This window comes from Megascapheus bottae, chromosome 19 (genome assembly GCF_031878675.1).
Source record: "Megascapheus bottae isolate mThoBot1 chromosome 19, mThoBot2.hap1, whole genome shotgun sequence".
In the NCBI taxonomy this organism is placed as follows: domain Eukaryota; kingdom Metazoa; phylum Chordata; class Mammalia; order Rodentia; family Geomyidae; genus Megascapheus; species Megascapheus bottae.
This window is the reverse complement of record NC_143527.1, coordinates 30,004,318-30,017,483: the sequence shown is the minus strand read 5'-3', so window position 1 is coordinate 30,017,483 and position 13,166 is coordinate 30,004,318.

The following is a 13,166-nucleotide window of genomic DNA, read 5'->3' as shown; positions in this document are numbered from 1 at the left end:
CGATGGTAAGAGTCTTAGAGCTGTCCCTCCACCCCCACTCACTCTCCCTCTTCACACATTATGCTGGGATGAGTTTTCCTTTCTCAAATAGAATGGGCAAAACTATTCAGAGCACAAGAAGGGCTAACTGAGCCTTTTGAAGTGACTGATATTCCTCAGAAATATGTTAACCCCACAACAGATATACAACTGGAGAAACGCTTACTTTTTCTATGACATTGGAAAAAACCACATTAGAGGCTGTCATCTGAGTTCAAAGCCAGCCTGGGCATGAAAATTGGTGAAACTTTTTTTTTTTTTGCCAGTTTAGGCCTTGGACTCAGGGCCTTGGCACTGTCCTTGGGCTTTCTAAAAAGCTAGCACTCTTACCACCTGAGCCAGAGAACCACTTCCTGCTTTTTTATGTATGTGATACTAAGAAATTGAACCTGGGTCTTCGTGCATACCAGACAAGCACTCTACCACAAGGCCAAACTCCTAGCCCTATGAAACTCTTATCTCCAGTTAACCAGCAAAAAACTATGGCTTAAATGGTAAAGTACCAACCTTGAGCAAAAAAATCAAAGGAATAGATCCTAAGCTATGAATTCAAGGTAACCTGACATCTATAGTAATGATAGATAACTTACAATTTTATTAAAAAAGTCAGTTTTATTAAGTCAATTGTTCTAATGTATCACTATTATTTCTTATTGTTTTCATTTTCTTGTCTTATTATGTTGTTCATTTCTCTGCCTTTGGGAGGGTAAGGGGGCACAGAAATGGAGAGATAAGAGATGAACAAACACAGCAGAGGTACTCACTACACACTACATGGAAAATGAGTTATAAAACCCTGAGAGAAAGCAAGCAAAGGGGTGACATTGCCCAAAAAGAAATGTGCTTACTACCTGACTTATATAACTGTAACCCCTCTGTACATCACCTTCATAATAATACTTCTGAAAAAAAATCTTTTAAAGATAGACAGTATTTTCCAGACATCTTGTTGAAAGGAAAATGTCATTGAGCAGAGCTTTAGCCTAACTCTTTCAAGAGGAGATTGTGTTAACTCAATCTTGTTCTTCATGGGTTTAACACCATCCCTTTAGCCACTGCTACGATGGGCCTCTATACTCTTGGTTTTGTGTGCAGGTGAAAAGGTCTGCAGGTGGTAGACTACTATATGTTTTGTTACCTTCTTCTGACCAATATAGACTACCATACTCTTTTTTTTTTTTTAATTTTTTTTTGCTTTTTTTTTTGTTTTTTTGTTTTTGCCAGCCCAGGTAGACTACCATACTCTTAAAGAGCTGGACACCCAGCTGAAATAACAAAGCTAAATTACAAAGATTGGAATTGGAGCAAAAGAGAAGATAGGTGACATTTTATTTGGTTTTTGATGGATGAGAGTAATAATATTCACCATGTATGTTAAACTCGTTGAGAACTTAAGCATGAAAAAATATTTTATGTGTATATAGAGAAAAAGAAACAAAAATCACATATAAATTCTCAGCTTTGGGCCGGGAGTTTGGCCTAGTGGTAGAGTGCTTGCCTATCATGCACGAAGACCTGGGTTCCATTCCTTGGTACCGGAAGTGGTGCTGAGGCTCAAGTGATAGAGCTCTAGCCTTGAAAAAGTCCACGGACAGTGCTCAGGCCCTGAGCTCAAGCCTAGGATGGACAAAAAAAAAAAATCTCAGCTTTATTGTTCCTACTTTCAATCTTTATAATACTTGATTGCATATACAGTGATTACATTTATTTCAGTACATGGTCTTAGCATCTGAAATTCAACTAAATTAAATTATTAAGTTGAAAAATTACACTTAGAAAATGGAATTTTGACTTACAAAATTGTGTATTACACAAAAGTTAATCATTAGCATGATTAATAACTTGACTATACACTTGATTGAGTGATCCTAAGACACTTCTCTTAAATAAAAATTTTCATTGTAAGTACAGTCAGAGTTCTGTTGAGGAAAAATTATATTGGGCTCTTTAATAATTAGAACATTTAAATGCTAAGGATTGAAATCCTGGTTCTTGCCATAGCATATCACCATGCTACCTCCTTAGCCTAATATTTAGTTTATATTAGAAAAGTTCTTAAATAGATTGGTTTTACAGTTAAGTGCAAACATAAGGCCATGATTCAGTAATCTTTCATGTGTCTATAAATAAAATAGAACTTGATAATAGTTGGGCCTAGCAGGCAGGAGCTGGACAGGTAGGAAAGATAAAGGAAATTGAATACTACAGAAACATAATTTGCAACAATGCAAACAAAATAAAGACCTCACCCTCCCTACAGTGTGGCTAATACAAGATGGTAAAGATAATAACAAAAGGGGAAATTGCTGACGTCATGGCCTGAGTAGTAGAGTGCCTGTCTACTTGGCAAGTTACAAGGCACTGAGTTCAAACGCCACTATAGCCAAGAAAAAGGGGAGAGATAATTAATTTCAATAATATATGTTGTGTAATTCTGTGTTGCCAAAATGTAATTATTTCCATCAATATAAAAATCTTTTATGGGACTGGGAACATGGCCTAGTGGTAGAGTGCTTGCCTACCATGCACAAAAGCCCAGGGTTCGATTGCTCAGTACCACATAAACAGAAAAAGTCCAAAGTGGGAATGTGGCTCAAGTGGTTGAGCCCTAGTCTTGAGCACACAGAGGCTCCAGGACAGAATGCAGGCCCTGTGTTCCAGCCCCAGGACGGCAAAAGAAAAAAAATAATAATCTTTGATGAGAAAAATATTTTATAACAATCTGTGTTATATTTTAAAACTATTTTAAGGAAAACTATTACAAGAACCCCTTCTTCAGCATCTGACCCAAGTTTTACACTAATCTCAAAGTGCCTTTAACTCTTTTATCTTAAATCCAAGAGTCTTCTTCTATAGCAATGCCCTATAGGAATCTCAAGTATTCAGATCACTTTCATATCATTTTCACAAAGCTCTTTGGAAGTATTATGGCAAGTATTATGTCATGTGGGGGTGAGAAATTAAAGGCCAGCGAGGTAAAACAACTGGCTTGGAGCCAGATGGTACTAAGGCAGCAGAGCTGGGAATGGAGCCAAGAAGTTGTCTGCTTGCTTCATGCCCTTTCTCCTAACCCACCAGCTCCCCCACCAGCTCCCAGCTTCACATCACTTACTTTGCATATCAGAGTAAGCCTTTATATGTAGTGTGGATTGTCTTTTGTTTATTTTGCATTTTTTCTAGAAATAATTAGTGCTGTTGGCCTTTTATTATTTTCAACCTTGTGTATGTGTGTGCGTGCACTAGTGTACACAGACACCATTACTGTGGCTTGAACTCAAGGCTAGGGTACGCTCCTTTGAGCTTTTCCACGCAAGGCTGGAACTCTACAACTTGGGCTATATCCCTGCTTCCAACTTTTGGCTACTTACCTGGAAATAAGAGAGTCACAAATGTTTCTGCTAGAGCTGGCTTTAAACTGTGATCCTTAGATTTGGGCCTCTAAAAGCCCAACCACAGTGCTCAGCCCCTGAGCTCAAGCCAAGGACTGGTAAAAAAAAAAAAAAAAAAAAAAAAAAGGTTAAGACTATCTATTCCTTACGTGTAATCGGTACATATATCAAAATTGAGAAAATGAATAGTTAGCTTTATCCATTATTTTTCTCAGTGTAATGCTAGGTTTCTTCAATGGACTGCTTGCTCTGCCTTAAAGAAAATCTGAGATGTCAGAAAATAGCTTCTAGCTGGTCCCCTACTCAAGATTAGTAATAAATCCTAGGTTGACTGGAAAAGGAAGTAATCTGCCAGATGAAAATCACGATTTGATCAGAGGATTCTGGGTTCAAAGGGTGGAAGAACCCAAAACAATAAAAAGCAAAGGCCAGGAGTTTGGCCTAGTGGTAGAATGCTTACCTAGCATGCTCGAAGACCCGGGTTAGATTCCTTGGTACCACATGGATAGAAAAAAGCTGGAGGTGGTGCTGAGGCTCAAGTGGTAGAGCTCTAGCCTTGAGAAAGTCCAAGGACAGGGCTCAGGCCCTGAGCTAAAGCCCAGGACTGGCAAAAAAAAAAAAAAGAAAAGAAAAGAAAAGACAGAAGAGAACTAAGTGGCCAAGGCCCATAGAAGGTAGACCCACTATCCTCCTTAGAAGGAATGGTCATTACACATCTCCTGGGTTTAATTGCAGGAGGCTATCTCCATTTACCTTGACTAGGTTACATCCATCTACTTTCTGGAGATTTGTATACAGTCCCCAAAGGCTGGAAGAAATTGAAATCTTCACACATATGTAAACCTGAGGCACATGGCAGCTCCAGTATATTCATTCATCAGTGGGACAAGTCAATCTTAAAGATTAAGTTCATAAATATAACTTTCTGTCAGGAGTAGGATTCAAACCTTATGCCTCCAGGGGACATTGCAGCCTGAATGCAGCACCTTTGAGCATTTCAGCCAGCCTAACAACAGAAACTAGAGCTGCTTTGAATCCTGAACTCCCGTGTGCATGCATATATGTACCAGTATGTGTATACATATACATATGTATGTATATGCATATACACATGTGTACACATATACACTTACACACATGTGCATGTATGGGCATATGCATAGACATGTATTCACACATATATATACAGACACCTATGTATATATACACATATCCTAGGTACAAATATGTATGTGTATATAAAGTATGTACATATGGTATGCATATATATAGGGTATGTATGTCATCATTTAAAATGAACAAAGTGAAACATATATATATATATACACATGTATATACACGCACATATATCCTGGGCATGTGTATGTATGTGTATGTATGATACATATATATATATGATATATATAGTCTCATTAAAAAAGAAAAGGTTAAGCACTTGTGGCTCAGGCTCTAATCCTTGGTACTCCAGATGCTGAAATATAAAATCATATCTTAAGGCCACCTCCAGACAGAAAAAAATTTCTAGACTCCATCTCAAAAAAAAAACCAACAACAATAAAAATGAGGATTGGAGGCATGGCTTAAGTGGTACAGCGTAACCTAGCAAGTATTTGAATCTTAGTACTGCAAAAGAAGAGAAAAGAAAAGGGAGGCAGGCAGGGAGGGAACTATTTCTTGACAGAGTTTTTGTTTTTAAATTATACTTATTATAACCAAATTAGTCCACTATCACTAAAGCAATTCATTATAAGTATTGCACAGTAACCAATTACACAATGTCATTTTCTGAACACAGTTTCAGTGACATATGATGGTACTTTAGCATCTAATACAAAAACACAGGACAATAAGTAATTGGATGATCTTGCTCATTATAGACTAACATAGTCTTAGTCTCTTGCACAATCATGAATATTCTTTTAGTATTATACAACAACAGGTACTAATCCATCTTATCTCACCTAGAGCATATTATGAAAAGAGCTATCTAGCTGGACACGGTCGCGTAGTGGCTCACTCCTGTAATCTTAGCTACTCCAGAGGCTGAGATCTGAGGATCAAGGTTCAAAGCCAGCCTGGGCACAAAAGGACCTGAGACTCTTATCTCCAATTAACCTCTAGAAAAATGGAAGTGGATCTAGGCTCAAGGGTAGGGCAGTAGCCTTGAGCTGAGTAGCTCAGGGACAGCATGCAGGCCAAGCCCCAGGTCCTATCCCCCCCCCCCAAAAAAAGAGCTATCTTCACAGGATATATATATTCTAAAAGTGTCATTGCATCATATTGAGAATCTTATAGTTTAAGTTAACAAAAATGTCCAAAAATTGTAATTTTGACACAGAATAACTTTTTGTTTTGGCCAGTCCTGGAGCTTGAACTCAGGGCTTAGATGCTGTCCCTGGGCCTTTTGCTCAACACAGGTGTTCTACAATTTGAGTTACAGTGCTACTTCAGTCGGTTTCTGAGTGGTTTGTTGGAGATAAGAGTCTCATAGACTTTTCTTAATCTTATAAGGCACCTGGGATTTTCTTAGCCTATTCTTTTAGTGACTAAATCGCTCAAGGGAACAGCCCTTTGGACACATTAATGTGTTCCTACTGACATGAGAAACGGGATCCAGCTATACTCGAAGAAATGTTTCAGTGTGTGGATATCTGATTTAAAAAGAATTGTAGACTATTGAGGTCTGGACAAAAGAATTTCCACAAGTTCATACTTACAAGGAAAAACTGTGTTACTGTAAAACATTAAAAGTTTTAGGAATGTCAGAACTATCCAAAATAAAGAAGGAAACCAAATCCTTAAGTATGAAAAATTCCAGTTCACTGAAACCAACAAGGAATGACCCAGAAACATAAGCACCTAGCAACATTAGGCAGATTCTTAAAATAATCCAATATATTAGGTCAAAGACAAAAAAGAGAACTTTTAAAGGTAGATCATTATATATATTTGCCATGCTTTCTTTACCTATGCAATATATTATTTGTTCGTGGATAATGCTTTTCAATTTGGAATAACAATGATAAGCTAGCACAAACGGACATGTATATTTGCAGTTCGGTTGGCTTTCTATGTAGAAGTTGAAATTCTAGGTTTTATAATGTACACACGCTTAGATTTCACAGGTCATGCTAAACAACTTTCAAGTGTGGTTCTACCAATTGACATTACCACAAAGAACTGAAATAGGAGGTTGGGGGCCTGGCCCTCGTCATCTTGGCCACATGGCAGGTGGCAGGGTCTGGCCTCTTGTCTACTTGAATGGGGAAGCTGAAGTCTCCACCTCCCAGGTACTGGGCATGCCTGGGACCTGGACTTAACTGAAAGGTTACTAAACCTGTCAGTTACATGCCTGGAACTGGGAGTTTCCTGTGAACCTGCTCCCTGACCCGACTCTATTTAGGCCAGAACCAGCTCAGGCACCAGACTCTGTGTCCTGGCTTCTGGCTCCTGGCTTTTCTTGGGTCATCTTGCCATCGCAATTCAACTCTCCATTGGAGCTGAACTGGTTGTTTGTTAGTATTATGTTTTTTTTTCCTTTTGGTTGGTATTGTATTCTTTCCTCTCTAGCCTTCATGACTCAGTTTCTTAACAGTGTGTTAAGTGTATTTGCTGCCTGCTGATCCACCATGCAGTCACCAGACGTCCAATAAAGACTGCAAGATTAGATCCTTCAAAATGTGGCTTCTTCATGGGAAAAATAATGATGGGCTCCATTATGGAGACTTATGAATCTGGATGTAGAAATATGCCAGGACTGGCATAAACATGATTGTAGGAGAATTTATTTTCCAGCCACAATTAGGAATCATTTTACATTGTCGCATATACTGGATTAGGAAAAGTTGAGAAGCACTCTTTTTCTTATAAAGCTTCAATGCCTTTTGTTTTTGCTTCCATTGAATAAACTCCAACCTCTGTTATCTGGAAGCTTAGTATTATGACTTGGATACTTTTGAGAGTCTAAGTAGCACATGTTCTATTTAATTTAAGTGTACTTTAAGTTATAGACTTTTTACCTACAGTTTTATGATTTTTGTTCCTCTGCTTTTTAAAACCATTGTGTTATGTGCATGAGACATGTATGGTCACCATTGAAGGAAAACTTGTGCTCTCCATATGATCTTGCCTCATCACACAGAGCAGTGGAATATCTAATCATCACATGCCAGAACCTTGGTTTTTAAGCTCTGTCCCCCCAGGCTCTCCATGTTAGTTAGCCTGTGGTGAAGCAGTTCCTCCTGCATGCTGGACCTAAAGCACAACTCTGTTGTCTTTGCTTTGTGAACCAAAGGCCAATTTCAGGATCTGTTTTAAAAGATGTCGCTTCCATTACTGAAGCAGCAAGATAACATTGAAAAAGGAAAGTTTCAGTATTTTTTTCTTAGTAAAAGTTTCACATGCTCTCAAATAAGGTTTTGTCCTTGCAATGAATCCCTAAAGGAGAAACATAGGGGAAAAAATATTTTTCCAGTTCTGCTCAACTGTTTCTAAAAAGACAAAAATAAAATTCAATGAAAGAGAAGTTCTGTCTTTAGATCTGAGATGACAGATTGCTTCTCTGTATTAAGTAGTCTAGAAGTTAAGGGACTGGTCATATTTACCATGTGTAGTGTTATGAGCAGTTAAATTTTATGGATATATTTGTAAAATTGTTCTTTTATATTTCATGTCAAATTGAAAAGCTGATTTCTTCACTATTGTACCTGTAGAAATACAAGCCATTTTGTAGGGGGAAAGATCTTCAAAAACTATTAAATGATTCTCACAATGAAAAAAAAAAGTGGCTTCTCTGTTTCCTCATCTCATAACAGAACAAGTGAGAGTGCTTACATCTTCAACAACTACTAAATGTAGTCAACCATAGTACTGTTAGCATTTCAGGTTAAATGAATTGATGCTTTCCTTTGATTTTAATTTTTACTTTCTTGAAGGTTAACAGAATCTGGCAATTTTTGTGTACATATTGGTGTATAATGTTCAAAACACATTTGTTAGAGCTAACAAATTTCTAATGTTGAAACTTGTCATGAACTCAAGATTAGACATCTGTGTGTGCATCTGTGTGTGTGTGTGTGTGTGTGTGTGTGTGTGTGTGTGTGTGTGTATGTGGTATTGGAGTTGTAGGACCTGAGCCTAGGCCTGGGTACTATCCCTGAGCATTTTTTTTTTTTACTCGAGGCTTGAGCTACAGCTCCACTTCCAGCTTTTTGGGGTGGTTAATTGGTGATAAGAGTCTTACAAACTTTACTGCTTGACCTAATTTTGAAACATGATTCAAGAACTTGGCCTCTTGAGTAGCTAGGATTATAAATATGAGCCACCAGTGCCTGGCTGAGACCTTATTTTTGAAGCACTATCTCAAATGAGTTGCATCATGATAATGTAGCATCATCCTTATTCAAATTATGAAGAATATATAAATTGACAAGAACTAGCCAACACACTTGACTGAGAAAATTTAAACTAATGGGGAAATTTTACGCAATCAAAAATTACATATACACTTGCCCAGATTTGAACTGCTTCACACTCCTAGAAATTAGAAATTACAATTCTAACTAATTTAGTTATAGGAGATCCTATAGTTTCTACAGAGAAATATTCTGGGCATTGTACCTAAGTGATTGCTAAATAATTCCAATTTTTAGCACAGTTTAGGATTCTCTTCAAGCTATCAAAAGACTTGCATTAATCTCTTAATTTTTTAATTGATTTAAAATATTTGGGAGGGGGTCTTCATGTATCCCATTTTGACTGCCAGTACAGAGGCCAGTTATCTGCCAGATTGCTATGATTACAGGCATGTGCCACCATTCCCAGCTTTTCTCAAGTTTGTTATTCTTACTTCCTCAAGTATCACCGTGAACACATCATAAGTAATCAAAAATCTGCAGTCTGACTTCTATCCTGTTCACCATTCCTTGGTAGTAGTTACAGTACCATGATTCTATGACTTTGAAAGCCAAAGAGGTGTCAAAATTATTTCCTGGAATTCTAAATAAAACCTAGAAGGAGAGGCTCCAGTAGAGAAATTAACATTCAGTAGCAGAATAACACAGCAGTGTATCACATGAACTCAGAACATGGAGAAGTTCTCACTGAGTGTTCTGGTCTGGCCTTCTGAAGTAGAGTTATATGGATTACAACCAAGCACCGCTGTGGAGAGAAATGTCATTAATAGAACAATATGATAGACTAGTTACTACATAAATGTAGTAATATACGTACATGTTTTATTGTTGAATATAACAAATCACACAGGAGAGATACAGCAAATTATATTACTAAAAACGGATAAAAATTCCACAGCTTATCTCGCATGAACTCCAGTTTTCAAGATGAAAGCATGGCAAGAAGAGTCAGATGGCAGTAGAAAATGAGTGTGCTTCTGACCCATAAAATCTCCAGAAGGAAAAACTGGAGTGTCATGCTTTATTCATCTTACCTAGTGAAAAAGCTGAAGTTGAAATTGATTAAAGCAGCAGGTACAGTGAATATTGTCACAAATTGTGTTAATTTTTGAAACGGTGTGGGTGATGACTACTAGTATAGTGTCAAAAATATGCTCAGGATTTTTTTTTTGCCAGTCCTGGGCTTGGGCTCAGGGCCTGAGCACTGTCCTTGGACTTTCTCAAGGCTAGAGCTCTACCACTTGAGCCTCAGCACCACTTGCGGCTTTTTTCTATATGTGGTACCAAGGAATCGAACCCGGGTCTTCATGCATGCTAGGCAAGCACTTTAACCACTAGGCCAAATTCCCGGCCCCATCAGGATTGTTTTGATACCTGTATTTATAATAAAAAGATGTTGGGGGGCCAATAAATTTCTGTTAAAAGCTGTTCCTGTGTGTCACATATAACAGACACAACAAATATTTGTTTACAGTCTTTGTTTAATAAACCATGCACTTATGTTTAAATCCACAAAAAGGAACTAAGTGTATGGATGTGTGATTTTGAGATTAAAGGTAGTCTTAAAGTGTAAATCAAATGTGAAACTGTCAAAAGAAAAATTTTGTTGTGTGGAGATTCAAGAAAAACAAATGCAATGGCTAACCTGAATTAGAATCATGCCATAGGGCAAGTACAAGGAAGAACACTTTCAGAGGCAATATCCCACAAGCCACGTGGTCCTCAACTTCCTTCCCTGGTCCCTAGCCTATATCCCATGAGTTGCCCAGGAAGGTCTTCATTCAAATCAGAACTAATTAAGTGGCTAGAATAAAGCCCAAAAAGAAGAGGAAGAAAAAGAACATGATATACCAAAAGTAGATAACCATATATGAGAAAGATTATGCCAAGAATGAGATTGAAATAGATTTTTTTAACTTCAAAAAATGTTGGCATGGACAGACACACACACACACACACACACACACACACACACACACACACACACACACACACACACCCCACTAGGAAATATAGACATAGAGTTAGAAGGACTTAAAGAAGCAGAGGCAAAATGTTCTGAAAGACTTGGCGGGGGAGAGGGGAAGAAATCAAAGAGAAGAACAACATTGCCACAAAAATTATGGCTACAATGCAAGGTCCTAGAGCTGGGATCTCTTCTGCCTAAATAACCTGGTGGTGGTGTGAAGGGTTTTATTGAGAACTAGAGGATACTGTACCTAATACATTGATACCTAACACACAAGATACTGTAACTAATACATTGTCATTTATAAGGGAAGTGTGCACTAAATGGTAGCTCTTCTTGTGATTTTTGAACATTCACAGTCCAAAATGTTCTTTCTTGGGCTAATAAAAACAATAAAATAAAAAAATATGGCTACAAAGATGCCAGAAATTAAAACAAACATTGCTGAAAACATATTAGGGGTATAATCTAAGAGACTGGAAAAATGAGTACAGTAAAATAACAAAATGACTTGTTGAATGGTAACTCCTTTGTAAAATTGCCTAAAGATCATAAAAATATAATTTAAAATATAACAGAAAATGGATGACAGGGCACATAATTCAACAAAAGCAAATTTGAGAATGCTGAATTTGAAAACAATACATGCAACAGAAAATAATTCAAGGGGCTAGGAATATGGCTGAGTGGTAGAGCGTTTGCCTAGCATACATGAAGCCTTGGGTTGATTCCTCAACAGCAAATAAGTAGAAAAAGCTAGAAGTGGCTCTATGGCTCAAGTTCTAGAGTGCTAGCTTTGAGACAAGAAACTCAGGGACAGTGCCCTGGACAAGGAAGAAAAAAAGGAAAGAGAGAGAGAGAGAGAGAGAGAGAGAGAGAGAGAGAGAGAGAGAGAGAGAGAGAGAGAGAGAGAGAGAGAGAGAGAGAGAGAGAGAGAGAGAGAGAGGTCCTGGAGGAGACACAAGAGAACAGAGAGAAGAAAGAATAGAGAGAGAGAGAAAGAGAGAGAAGAAAGGGAAAGGAAAGGAAAGGAAAGGAAAGGAAGAAGAAAAAGAATTCAAAAATAAAGTTTAACTTTAAAGAGCAGACCTTTTTATATTTAGATTCTTTTGACTTCTTTTATTATCAATTCTTTCATTTGCCTGATCATGATTTGTTTCATTGGGTTTCTCTCTTCTGTCCTCTAAATTCTATTATTCTAATCGAATTCTCATAGTTCACCAGGAGTTTGGCCTAGTGATAGAATGCTTGCCTAGCATGCACAAAGACCAGGGTTCAATTCCTCAGTACCACATACACAGTGTATGTGTTGTGACTCAAGTTGTAGAGCTCTAGCCTTGAGAAAGCCCAAGGACAATGCCCGGGCCCTGAGTTCAAGCCCCAGGACTGGCAAAAAAAGAATTCTTTTAATTCTAATATGTATAGCTGAGTTTTTATCATTATTTTATCTTGATTTGCATTACTAAGACAAGGTCTGGCTGTAAATCAGTCTGATATTGAAGCCAAGATGTTTCTGCCTCAAAAAAAACAAAACAAAGTAAAACAAAACAAAAGGTTGTTTTGCCAGGGGAAATACTGTTGGCAAGGCACTACTTCAAAGACTACAGAAAATATCTCCTGGAATCTTGGTCACATATACAAAGAATTATCCATCTCTGTTCATAAGATACATGTCATTTCCTATATGTATGTTTTTGTTCAGTATATTTCTCTGAATTTAAAGAAGACAAGATTATCTAAACTCTTCAACTAAAGCTGAAGAAATAAAAGGAAGATTAATACAATAATGCACACCTGTAGCTACAGATATTTTCCTTGCATGCATGCAAGGAAAAATGACTTCATCCAGAAAGTCAACTGCCTTTCCCAGCACAATCAAAACATGCATATTATAAGAAGGCTAATAATATATTCTTAAATCATACCAATTTTAAATAACACAAATATGCTAATATCTAACAAATATCACAAAGTAAATGAATCTTTTCCCCTGTCTATTGGTCAGTCTTCTCTAACTCTTCTCTGGCTAAAATGACTTTGTACCTTCTTCCCAGTCAAACATCTTGAAATAGAATAGAAACGTATAGCTTGTGCTTATACAAGGAATTGGCAAGAAAATTGTTAATTTTTAAAATTTTTGTCGATCATGGAGCTTGAACCCAGGACTTGGACATTATCCCTGAGCTCTTTTGCTCGAGACTAGTGCTCTACCACTTTGAGCCACAACGCCACTTCTCACTTTCTGGTGTTTAATTGGAGATAAGAATTCCTTGCCTGGCCTGGCTTTGAATCTCAATTCTCAGTTCCAGGCCTCCTGATTAGCTAAGTTAGAGGCATGAGCCACTGGTGCCTGGC